Source organism: Muntiacus reevesi, chromosome 3 (genome assembly GCF_963930625.1).
Source record: "Muntiacus reevesi chromosome 3, mMunRee1.1, whole genome shotgun sequence".
NCBI classification, from domain to species: domain Eukaryota; kingdom Metazoa; phylum Chordata; class Mammalia; order Artiodactyla; family Cervidae; genus Muntiacus; species Muntiacus reevesi.
This window is the reverse complement of record NC_089251.1, coordinates 125,395,302-125,408,667: the sequence shown is the minus strand read 5'-3', so window position 1 is coordinate 125,408,667 and position 13,366 is coordinate 125,395,302. Positions and strand designations below refer to the sequence as shown.

The window sequence follows — 13,366 nt, the reverse complement described above, 5'->3', positions numbered from 1 at the left end:
TGACTTAGCACCTAAACAACAACAACAACAACTCCTCTCTTACTACCCAGCACAAAAATTCCATTTCCTGTCTCATGGCCTCTCAGAACCCGATCAATCAAGTGGCCTATAGTGACTCCTTCCTCTCAAATATTATATCCATGCCTTTACCACACACTCCATTTTATTATTCAAAACTTTAGTTATTATAACACTTCGATAATTGTTGCCATATCAATGAACCATCTGGGGCAGTAGTCACTTCCAACAAATTGAAATTGGATTCACTTTTTTAAACTTTAAATGAAGTAATTTTAAAAAGAAAACATTAAACCACTACCAAAAATAGAAAAGCGTTTCACTTGCCATAAACAGAAGGTATCCATGGAAATAAATACAGCAGGAGCCAAACAATGTAATTAAATTTTAGTTAGGCGGGGCCAGCCTGGGTCTCTCGAGCCTGAGGCTTCTTCCCTGGGTGGTGCACGGGGAGACAAACCAAGTGTGAGAAGAATGTTGAAGGCACCCTAGAATGAAAATGAAACTTTCTTCTGAAACTAGTCAAACAGATGGAAAGCAGAGTGGCTTTCTGGATTCATTGTAATTTACTGCTCTGTTTTTGTATGACCTGGGATCACCCTGCATGCCACAGAGTACCCCACACTTTGAGACCATCATCTTATCATGCATTATCCTAGATTAGGTGTTATACTTTGGCATGCATTTTAATATCTCCACTAGTTAATAAACTCCCTTATGATAGGACTACTTCTGAAGATCTTGGTTTCCTTTACCACCTCAAGTTTCTTAATTTTAAGTGTTTGTTAATTAAGTATGGGTCTGATCACTTCATGGGATAAAGATGGGGAAACAGTGGAAACAATGTCAGACTTAATTTTGGGGGCTCCAAAATCACTGCAGATGGTGATTGCAGCCATGAAATTAAAAGACGCTTACTCCTTGGAAGGAAAGTTATGACCAACCTGGATAGCATATTAAAAAGCAGAGACATTAATTTGCCAACAAAGGTCCATCTAGTCAAGGCTACGGTTTTTCCAGTGGTCATGTATGGATGTGAGAGTTGGACAGTGAAGCGGGCTGAGCACTGAAGAATTGATGCTTTTGAACTGTGGTGTTGGAGAAGACTCTTGAGAGTCCCTTGGACTGCAAGAAGATCCAACCAGTCCATCCTAAAGGAGATCAGTCCTGGGTGTTCATTGGAAGGACTGATGCTGAAGCTGAAGCTCCAATACTTTGGCCACCTGATGTGAAGAGTTGACTCATTGGAAAACACCCTAATGCTGAGAAGGATTGGGGGTAGGAGGAGAAGGGGATGACAGAGGATGAGATGGCTGGATGGCATCACTGACTCGATGGACATGGGTTTGCGTAGACTCTGGGAGTTGGTGATGGACAGGGAGGCCTGGCGTGCTGCAATTCATGGGGTTGCAAAGAGTCAGACACGACTGAGCGACTGAACTGAACTGATTAGAAAGATACGTTGTTCTTTAGTTGCTAAGTCATGTCTGACTCTTCTGTGACCCCATGGACTGTAGATCGCTGGACTCCTCTGTTCTTTGGATTTCCCAGACAAGAATACTGGAGTGGATTACCATTTCCTTCTCCAGGGGACCTTCCCAGCAATAGGGATCAAACCTGTGTCTCCCGCACTGGCAATGAGCTTCTTTACCACTGAACCACCACGGAGGGGACATATATATACCAGTGGCTGGTTTGTGTTAATGTGTGGCAGAAACCAACACAATATTGTGAAGAAATTATCTTCCAATTGAAATAAACAAATTTTAAAAAGGAAAGAGAAGTAGGGTAAAAAAAAATAATAACCCTAATATTTCTTCCAGTAATTCCACCTCCATCAGTGAGCAACTCTTTAGCTGGTGTTGGCAATGCAAGCACTGGGCATATGGCAGTGAATAAGGTGGTGAATAAACACAAAAAGAGGGAGAAAAAAAGATACTCTGATAATATGATCAGATGAACACATATCATGAAATAGATTTGTTTTTAGGTTTGACATATTGTTCAAGTCTTACTTCCATGCTAAATGTATTACTCTAAATCCAGAGAAAACTACTTTATTAGAATGACAAAAAAGAATGTTAGATCTTAAGAGGTCAATGGCCTTTTATTCAGTTTGCTCTATCGTATTAAAAATATCATCCACTGGTCACCTTCATTTCAGGCTCTGGCATCAGGAACCTGGGGCTTATTACATGACATATGTGATCATTAAAGGAGATTTATTTGGAAATAAACAGTATGTGGAGACATTCCTTAAGCTTTTTTTCCCCCAGCTGGGCCATGTTTTTCCATCCATCAGCTAAGAACGCCCAGGTTGCAGGGTCATAATAATGGAAAACACGTGCACAGTGCTGCCTGCTGTGTGCCAGATACATTTCCAGAACTCTCAACATATATTCATAATTTGAGTTCTTATAACAATCCAATGAGTAAGGGTATTAATTTTCTTTTGCCGTCATGACGAATTACCACAAACTTAGCTTAACACAGCACAGATTTATTACCCTACGGTTCTGTAGGTCAAAGTCTGAGTCGGATCTCACGGGGCTAAAATCACAGGGTCTGCAGGGCTGCATTCTTTCTGAGGGCTCTGGGGGAGAATCCATTTCCTCACTCATTCGGGTTTTGGCAGAATTGTCTTCAGTTGCAGGACTGAGTTTTCCATGTCCCTGCTGGCTTTTGGCTTAGGAGTGTTCCCAGCTGCCAGAGGCCACCCAGATTCCTTGATTCTTGCCCTCATCCTCTTATCTTCAGGCTTTGAATCTCTCCTGCCTCCTTCTTTCTTTGCCTCCCTCATTCTGCTCCTCTGTGTCTTTCTCTTCCCCTTTGAGGACTTGCGTGACTACACGGTATCCACACAGCTAACCCAGGATAACCATCCCATTTCAAGGTTCATAATCTTTTTCTTTCTTAAATTAATTTTTCTTGGACTATACTTGCTTCACAAAGTTGTGTTAGTTTACACTGTACAGAAAAGTGGATGCTGTGCTGTGCGTAGTTGCTCAGTCATGACCGACACTGTGACCCCATGAACTATAGTCTGCCAGGCTCCACTGTCCATGGGATTCTCCAGGCAAGAATACCGGAGTAGGTTGCCATGCCCTCCTCCAGGGAATCCTCCCAACCCAAGGATAGAACCCAGGTCTCCTGCATTGCAAGTGGATTCTTTACCATCTGAGCCAGTGGGGAAGCCCAAGGATACTGGAGTGAGTAGCCTGTCCCTTCTCCAGAGGATCTTACAGACCCAGGAGTCGAACCAGGGTCTCCTGCATGCCAGGCAGATTTTTAACGAACTGAACTACCAGGGAAACAAGCTGTACATATACATATATCCCCTCTTTTTTTGGATTTCCTTTCCATTTAGGTAACGATAGAGCACTGAATATAATTCCCTGTGCTACACAGTAGGTTCTCACTAGTTATCTATTTTATACATAATATCAATAGTGTAAGTATGTGAATCTCAATCTCTCAATTCATCCCACCACCACCCTCTCCCCTTTGGTATCCGTATGTTTGATATCTATGTCTGTGTCTCTATTGCTGCTTTGCAAATAAGGTCATCAGTACCGTTTTTCTAGATTATATATATATACACATATATACATATATACATGTGTTAACATACGATAAATGTTTTTCTCATTTTGACTTACCTCACTTTGTATGAGAGTCTCTATGTCCATCCACATCCCGCCAATGGCACAACTTCATTCTCAAACCTCATAATCTTAATCACATCTGAAAAGTCCCTTTTGCCATGTTAAGTAACATAGTCACAAAATCTGGATATTAGGGTATGCACATCTTTGTGGGGTCCTTATTCTGCCAGTCACATAAAGAACTATTGTTCTCCCTATTTTTCAAGCAGGGGCTACTCTCTGAAGTAACGAGAAAAATTATTTCCAGTTCCCCTTGTTCTTGCTATTCCCCACCATGGCAGGGATCTCTCCTACCAAATTTGCTTTCAGGAAGAATCTAATATTCAAATGTTTGTAGTTTAGTTTAACCATGTGGCAATCTATGATCTGTTCCAGAAATAGTTGCATTAGAACACATTTGTAAGTACAACATGAAAGGCATGAAAGACATTTTCCACTTGAAAACAGACTAGCAGCAACAGTTTTATTGAGAAAATTTTTGTGCTTTTTCATTATTTCCTATTAGCGAACATATACTCCATCTGTATTACTCTAGTGAGTTCTAAAGGAATTTTCAGAGACCCACTTCTCATTCATCCACTTGACCTCTAAAGGCCTCTAAGAAAATATGGTTGAAGCTCTGCACTCTCCTGCTTTGTCCTTCTCTCCATATTGTAGATATCTCTTGGAGTTTGAACTGTGGTGCTGGAGTTGACTCTCAAGAGTCCCTTGGACAGCAAGGAGATCAAACCAGTCAATCCTAAAGGAAATCAAACCTGAATATTCACTGTAAGGATGGATGCTGAAGCTAAAGCTCCAATACTTTGGCCACTTGATGCAAGGAGACAACTCACTGGAAAAGACCCTGATGCTGGGAAAGGTTGAGGGCAGGGGGGGAAGGGGGCAACAGAGGATGAGATGGTTGAATGGCATCACTGACTCAATGGACATGAGTCTGAGCAAACTCTAAGAGATAGTGAAGAAAGGGAGGCCTGGCATGCTGCAGTCCATGTGATCATAAAGGGTCAGACATGACTTAGCAAATGAACAACAACTTGGAGTTACATAATTCAGTATCTCAAACCCAGACAGTGCTTCAGGAAGGAGGGAGCCTTATTTGTCTGGTTTATCACTATATCTTCATCACAAAGCACATGGCCTGCCATAGAGAAGTGTGGTTGGTGACTTATGACCTGGCTTCCAGTGATACCCATCTTAGTATTTACCCCTTTGTGTAATCCCCTACCCCTGAATGTGGAAAGAAACTAGTTAATGCCTCTCTTCTGACAATAGCATATGGACAAAAAATTGGGATGTCACATTTATGATTGAGTTACCAAAGATTTTGACCCCTGTGTCTTGCTAGCAGACTCTCTCTCTCGTTTCCTTGGCTTACATCTTCATTGAACAGGCTGCCGTAATGGAGAAGCCCATGGAACTAGGAACCAAGGTTGGCTTCTGAACAACAGCCTGCAAGGAACTTGGGAATGCCAACAACCACGTGAGCTTGGAAATTTGTCCTTCCCCAGTCAAGCCTTGAGATGATTATAGCCCCAAGACCACTTCTGTACAGCCTGTGAGAGATCCAGAAACAGAGGACCCAGGTAAACTGTGTCCAGATATCTGACCCAACGAAGATGTGAGATAATTATTGTGTATTGCTTTAAGCCATCAGGTATGGATTCTCTTTTTTGACAGGAACGTAGGATTTATTGGTGAACATGAGTAAGGAGGGGCTCTCAAGCCTTGGTGTCAAGGCTTTCATTTGTCCAGGAGGTATGATTAGGGATGCATTTGACCCCACAGTCATCCAGAATGAGCCACTTTCCTGCCACCATGTTTTCAAATTCATCAGCATTAAACTTAGTAAATCCCCACTTCTTGCAGATGTGGGTTTCCTGGTGGCCAGGAAACTTGAACTTGGCCCTGCCTGGTGGGTCTCAATCACACACTTCTTGTTCTACAGATTGGTGTGGACAGACATTATGATCTGGCCAAGGAGGACCCTGGCCATTGTGCCCTGGGACTTTCCAAAGGCAACATGCACAGCTGTCTGGAGGGTAGATTGGGGACAGCATGCTGGGCATGAATGTCCACTGGCAAAGGCTGTCTCCACGTTCTCTTAGGGCAGCTTACGCAGGCAACAGGCTGCTGTTTGCGGCAATCAGATACTGGGACCCCATGGGGAGAAAAGCACTGGTCAGCTTAATTGGCTGCAAATGGATTATCTGTTACAAAGCAGTAGATTACTAACTCGCGTAGGCACTCAGTATATTTTTGGGAAATGAAGAAGACTAAGCAGAGGTATATATTTATTCTTTGGTCACTTGATGGAGGGTTCATAATGATGGTGAGACGTCTGGAGTTGAAGAGGTTTGGATAAAACTGTAATTGACTGTAGCTAAGCTACAACAGCAGGTCCAATATAAACACCTTAGGAATCTTAGAAAATGTTCTACAGCCTGATCTCTTTCTCCTGTGCTAAAGCAAAACACTTTACATCAGGAGCTTGCAATCAGATGCTTGGAATCTGCCAGCTCACTCTCTGTTTATTCTCATATATGCATATTTCAGGAAAATCTCTGCAGCCAGGAGGACCCTGGAAAATCCATCTAGTTGGTCTTGAGAAGAGCTGCTTGCTTGTTTATCTGATATCTTTATCCTGTCATGAATAAGTTCACTCCCTTTCCCCCTTATCTGTTGTCATTAGCTGTATGATATCAGTGAAAGCTAATCCTGAAGCACTTCCTGGAGATGGAGAGAGATGTGATTCATTTTTCTAACAATATGTTTATTGATTGTCCACAGGAAAAGATCAATGCGTTAAAAACAAAATGCATCATTTCTAACAGGAGCACAGCTTTGATGTTAGGTTTGCAGGATGCAGCTGAAATACAGAAATATCAGCTGGAGGATTTACCGATGCAGGGCTTGACAAAGGAATACTGCTTAGGTTCAGTTGGAAGTGTAACTGAAGAGTTTCCTTCCCATTTGGTTTAGTCTTCAATGGTTAAATGATTTGACACATTAAAGTGGGTAAGGGGCTAATTAAGCAAGTGAATAGGTGCTTATACACCATGTGAAGGTCTGAGGACACATGCTCAATAATTTTTAACACAATCAGGTAGTTCCACTGGTTGTGAACATAGCAGCACAAACAAGCATCCAAGTGAAGATCTGCCTGATAGACTCTTCCTTCAGCCACATGGCAAGCCTCTGGTTTGTTCTGAGACCCTTGACCATTGTGCACAGCTTTCCCCATCCATCTGAAACACATCAACCCTTCCTTTGGCTTCCATTTCAACACCATAATTACAGAGAAAGAGACTAAATTGCTCAAACTTGGAGGACATTTATTCAAAAACTAAATCTGGTGTATTTAGGATAAATACACCAATAAATAATATAAAGGGTGATTTAGGTTTCTACTGCCAATGCAGGAGATGCAGATTTGACCCCTGGGTCAGGAAGATCCCTTGGAGGACGAAATGGCAATCCACTCCAGTATTTTTGCCTGGGAAGCTCCATAGAGAGAGGAGCCTGACATACTACAATCTATGGGGACACAAAGAGTTGGACATGACTCTTTGGACATGAGCACACACAGACACACACAGACACACACACACACACACAGACACACACACACACACACACACACCCTAGTCCTGAGAGGCTGGATTGAAATGGGTGAGAAGAAACATGTGGTGGCTTATGCTTTCAGCCATAAGTGCAGCAATGCAAGGATAGTGGGTCAGGACTTATATTTTTGCCAACATTTTCACTTGGTACAGTCTGACTCCTTTAAAGGTTTGGGATCAGAGGCCTTAGAAATGTGCCTGGGTAATATACTCAAACTATACGTGAGACAAGGAAGATGTTAACTCCTGAAGCAGGAGCCCCTGCCCAGGGCCTCCACTTTTGCCAGGGCAGATGGAAGAGGCAACAAGTTTTCCTTCTAGATGCTCCTCACCTGAGGGCCTGATCTCTTTTCAGTGGGGTATTTCCTTGTTCTTCTCTGTCACCAGTGATCCAGTTGGGGCACCATGAATTTTTGCTGTAAATATGAAGAGAGTAATGAATTTCTGCAGTACTTCCCTCTCACCCACATTTATCGAGCTCAGAGTACTTTTGATTATGACTAGGTGTCATGTCAGCTCCTTTGATTATCACTGAAGCCCTCTGTTGTGGAAGGAGCTTTATGTCCATTCCATAGATCAGAACACATGTCAAAGAATTTACTCAAGACCAAACAGCTATGTTGAAGGATCGGCAGGAAACCCAGGTCACTGGGCAACCAGAGCAGGGTCAGAGCTGGGACTAGGTGAGGTACTTACATTGCATGAAAAACCTCAGTGATCAAGACAACTGAAAATATAAAATTTCTAACAATCAAAAATAGTGCAATTTTATTTTTTTAAGAAAAAAATACTTTCGCTAAATAAAGGCCATTTTACTACAGATCGTAGTTTTGTTTTTTGTTTTCTTTCGCAGGGCAGGAATATACACAGATGTAGAGAACAGATGTGTGGACAAGAGTTGGGGGGAAGTTTACAGGGTAGGGGTAGGTGGGATGAATTAAGAGATTGGGATTGACATATATACAGTGTGTATGTGCGTGAGTGCTGTCACCTCAGTCGTGTTCGATTCTTTGTAACACTGAGGACCATAGCCCACCAGGCTCCTCTGTCCTTGGAATTCTCCAGGCGAGAATACGGGAGTGGATTGCCCTCCTCCAGGGGATCTTCGCAACCCAGGGATCAAACCTGCATCTGTCATGTCTCCTAAATTGGCAGGCGGATTCTTTACCAATAGAGCCATGTGGGAAGCCCCCATTTATACAGTGGAGTGGGTAGTCTATCCCTTCTCCAGGGGATTTTCCCGACCCAGGAATCAAACCAGGGTCTCCTGCATTGTAGGCAGATTCTTTACCAGCTGAGCTACCAGGGAAGCCCCCATATATACATTACCATGTGTAGAATAGATAGCTAGTGGGAACCTGTGTAGCACAGGAAGCTCAGCTCAGTGCTCTGTGATGACCTAGAGGGGTAGAATGAAGGGTGGAGTGGGAGGGAGGTCCGAGAGGGAGGGGATATATGTATACATGTGGTTGGTTCACTTCATTGTACAACAGAAAGTAACACAATGTTGCGAGGCAACTATATCCTGATTAAAAAAAATAACATAATTTTAACTAAAGAGACATTCACTGAGAGTAAACTTTTTTTTTTTTAACCTCAACTTCATCATGGCTGGATAAGGCACTGCCTTTTCACCTCCAGTTACTTCCCAGCCTCCCAGAACTCAAGGTGGCCTGCTGGTCTCCTCTGTCTGTGACATATCCTTATGTGCACAGGAAGCCTCAGGAAACAACAGCTTCTTCCTGCTACTGCTATTCTGGCCAGCTCTCCTCTCCTGCCTAACCAGCCCTGGTCTACATGGATAATGGCTTAGGGAAATCTCTTTCCTTCAGAACAGGCTTCGGATCTATGAAACTCAGAGCTGAGATGGCATTTCTTCTTCAAGATGCTGTTGTCATGCCTCTGAAAGCTGGCATCTGCAGAGCTGCTTGTCAGAGCTCTATCAGTAGGGAGGAAGGGAGGCAGCGGCCCCAAGTACCTCCTGGTTGCAGAGGATGAGATGGTTGGATGGCATCATCAGCTCAGCGGACATGAGTTTGAGCAAACTCCAGGAGAAGGTGAAGGACAGGGAAGCCTGGTGTGCTGCAGCCCTTGGGGTTGCAAAGAGTTGGACATGACTGAGCAACTGAACAAGAGCAGCCTCCTGAGCACAGAGCCTCGTGCCACACACAGAGCTGTCAAAGAGCACGGGCTCTGAAGCCAGACTGTCTGCTTCCAATTCTGATCCAAACCCTTGCTGACTGTGTGGCTTTGGGTGAGCAATTTACCCTCAAACATGCTGAATTAACCTAGTGGAGTTAATATGAAGAATTACCCATGTGAAGTACTTAGGACTGTCCCTGACACATAGTTAGCATTCAGTACTTGCCAGCAATTATTTATGCTATTTAACTTTATGCTCACAGTAACTCTGTGAGCTGGTCATATTATGACCAGGAATAGTACATTTAATTAACTTATTCAAAAAATTCTGGTAAAATAGAAGGAGATGACATCCGAACTACCATTCTCATAGAAACCCATAGAACATATTTGATTCTTTTAAGAGAAAAAAAAAATGTGCTTTCTTTACTCAAAATTGTTCCAATTTTCTGTATTATTAGAAATTAAGTAAGGAGCCAGTTATGACCAACCTAGACAGCATATTAAAAAGCAGAGATATTACTTTTTCAACAAAGGTCCATCTAGTCAAGGCTATGGTTTTTCCAGTAGTCATGTATGGATGTGAGAGTTGGACTATAAAGAAAGCTAAGTGCCGAAGAATTGATGCTTTTGAACTGTGGTGTTGCAGAAGACTCTTGAGAGTCCCTTGCACTGCAAGGAGATCCAACCAGTCCATCCTAAAGGAGATCAGTCCTGGGTGTTCATTGGAAGGACTGATTGTTGAAGCTGAAACTCCAATACTTTGGCCACCTGATGCGGAGAGCTAACTCATTTGAAAAGACCTTGATGCTGGGAAAGATTGAGGGAGGGACAAAAAGGGGATGACAGAGGATGAGATGATTAGTTGGCATCACCAACTCAATGGAAATGAGTTTGAGCAAGCTCTGGGAGTTGGTGATGGACAAGGAGGCCTGGTGTGCTGCGATTCATGGGGTCACAAAGAGTCGGACCCGACTGAGCAACTGAGCTGAACTGAAGTGAAATGAAAGGAGCCAGAGTTTGTGATAAGGCCAAGAAAGTTTCGTTTTGTGTTGCTTGTATTTGAAAACTGGTCAGGTTTGTGTTTTATTTCATGAACTTTTTTCCAAAAAATCATTTTTGACTGATAATTTGGGACAAAATGTTACTTTACCTCCGACAATCTGAATTGCTTCTGGTTCTAACCTGCTTGTTGAAGAATATTGTTTTCAGTTTTCTGTAGACTTTCATCCTTTTAAAATTGCCAGTACATAAATAGCACCCTTACCCTCTGCCTCTTGCTGGAAGCCTGGACTAACATTGACATATAATATATACACACTTACCACCTGCTCCACATAGCATCCCCAAATACTGTCAAGCCTTGCAGGACACAGCCAAGACACTACCTGGCAAGAAAGAAGTGTTGATCTTATTTTTCATTTCCCTTGATACATTCTTTTCTGCCTGAAAGTCAAGCAAATTAAAAACATACATTGAAGAGCTTGAAGAATCATGTAAATAAAAATGAAATGAAACCCAAAAAAGAATCATATCAGAAACCAATGTAATTGGAGTTTTATGGAGGAGAAAGATTAAAAGGGGGCACATACCCTGCTTTTAACAAAAGTTTTTCTAACATCATCAGCCCCTTGAGAGGGAGAAAGTTTGATTCTAACTACTCCTGGTAATAGGCATTTATAGATCCATCCATTTTATGCTATTCTGTTGTTTTCTATAGAGTTTAAATGTGAGTCATTTAGGTCTTTTTGTTTTGCCCCTTGCTAAATAAGAATTAATGATGCTCTTAAGTACAAATGTCATTTTTCAATTACTTTTTATTAGTAATTGTGTAGTTGCTTTGCAATGTTGTGTTATTTTATGCTGTACAGAAAAGTGAATCAGCTACATGTATATGTATATTCCTAGACAGCATATTAAAAAGCAGAGACATTACCTTACCGACAAAGGTCCTTCTAGTCAAAGCTATGGTTTTTCCAGTAGTCATGCATGGATGTGATATTTGGACTATAAAAAAAGCTGAATGCCGAAGAATTGATGCCTTTGAACTGTGGTGTTGGAGTAGACTCTTGAGAGTCCCTTGGACTGCAAGGAAATCCAACCATTCAATCCTAAAGAAAATCAGTCCTGAATATTCCTTGGAGGGACTGATGCTGAAGCTGAAACTCCAATACTTAGGCCACCTGATGCAAAAAACTGACTCATTGGAAAAGACGCTGATGCTGGGGAAGATTGAAGGCAGGAGGAGAAGGTGAGGACAGAGGATATGGTTGGATGGCACCACTGACTCGATGGACATGAGTTTGAGCAAGCTCTGGGAGTTGGTGATGGACAGGGAAGCCTGGCGTGCTACAGTCCATGGGGTCACAAAGAGTCAGATGTGGATGAGTGACTGAATTGAACTGTTAACATATATTCCCTCTTTTTTGGATTTCCTTCCCATTTAGGTCAGCACAGAGCACTGATTGGAGTTCCGTGTGTTATACAGTAGGTTCTCATTAGTTACCTACTTTAAACATAGTATCAACAGAATATATGTGTCAATCCCAATCTCCCAATTCATCCCACCTCCATTTCCCTCCTTGGTGTCCATACATTTCTTCTCTACATTTCTGTTTCTATTTCTGTTTTGCAAATAAGATCACCTATACCAAATGCCATTTTAAAAGTACCATAAAGAGTTTGATAATTTGTTCCTGAGTGGGAGAAAGAAGGACTGAGATATCTAGCAAGATTTTTTTCATGTGTGATTTTTAAAAATTGTGGTAAAATCCACATAATATAAAATCTACCATTTTAACCATTTTAAAGTATAAAAGTCAGTGATATTTAATGCATTCATAATGTTGAGCAACCATCACCACTATTGAGTTTCAAAATATTTCATCACTCCAAAGGAAATCCCTGCCATTAAGCAAGCCTCTTCCCATTTCTCTCTCCTCCAGGCCCTGGTGACCTCCAACCTGCATCATGTGCCTTTGGACTTGTCTGGGTATTTCAAGTACATGGAATCATACAATATGTGACCTTTCATGCTTCTTTCACTTAGCACGACATACTCAAATTTCATCCATTTTGTAGCCTGTACAGCACTTTATCCCTTTCAATGAGTGAATAATATTCCATCATATGCGTACACCACATTTTGTTTATTCATTGATTAGTTGATGGACATTTGGATTCCTGTCACTTTTAACTATTGTGAATAGTGCTGTTATATATACTTGTGCTCAAGCTTTTGTCTAAATCCTTACTTTCAATTCTTGGGGGTATAAACCCAGGAGTAGTATATCTGGGTCATACCGTAATTCTAACTGCCAAGCTGTTTCCATAGTGACTATTACCATTTCACATTGCCATCTAGCAAGCTTTGAAAAAAAATGTATTGGTGCAGTTTATGAAAATTAAAGATATGCCTGTCCAAAAATGCATACATATTTTCCAAGGACATATGTTTGCTCTTTGGGCTGTCACTCAATCGTGTCTGCCTCTTTGCAACCCCATGGACTGTAGCCTACCAGGCACCTCTGTCTATGGGAACTCCCAGGCAAGAATGATGGAGTGGGTTGCCATTTCCTTCTCCAGGGGATCCTCTCAACCCAGGTATTGAACCAGGGTATATTCTGCAACTCCTGAATTGACAGAGAGATTCTTTATCACTGAGCCACCTGGGAAGCTCCAAGGACATATACATGTTTAATATGTATCTAAAACCATGGATCACTCTGAGCTGAGTGCCAAAGAATTGATGCTTTTGAACTTTCGTGTTGAAGAAGACTCTTGAGGGTCCCTTGGAATGCAAGGAGATCAAATCAGTCCATCCTAAAGGAGATCAGTCCTGAATATTCATTGGAAGGACTGATGCTGAAGCTGAAACTCCAATACTTTGGCCACCTGATGCGAAGAACTGACTCAGTGGAA

General features: G+C 42.0%; 1 pseudogene; it reads right to left on the bottom strand.

Annotated features, from left to right (window-relative positions):
• Positions 1–5,766: 5,766 nt before the first annotated feature.
• Positions 5,767–5,881, bottom strand: LOC136165794 (small nucleolar RNA SNORA70; annotated as a pseudogene).
• Positions 5,882–13,366: the final 7,485 nt, after the last annotated feature.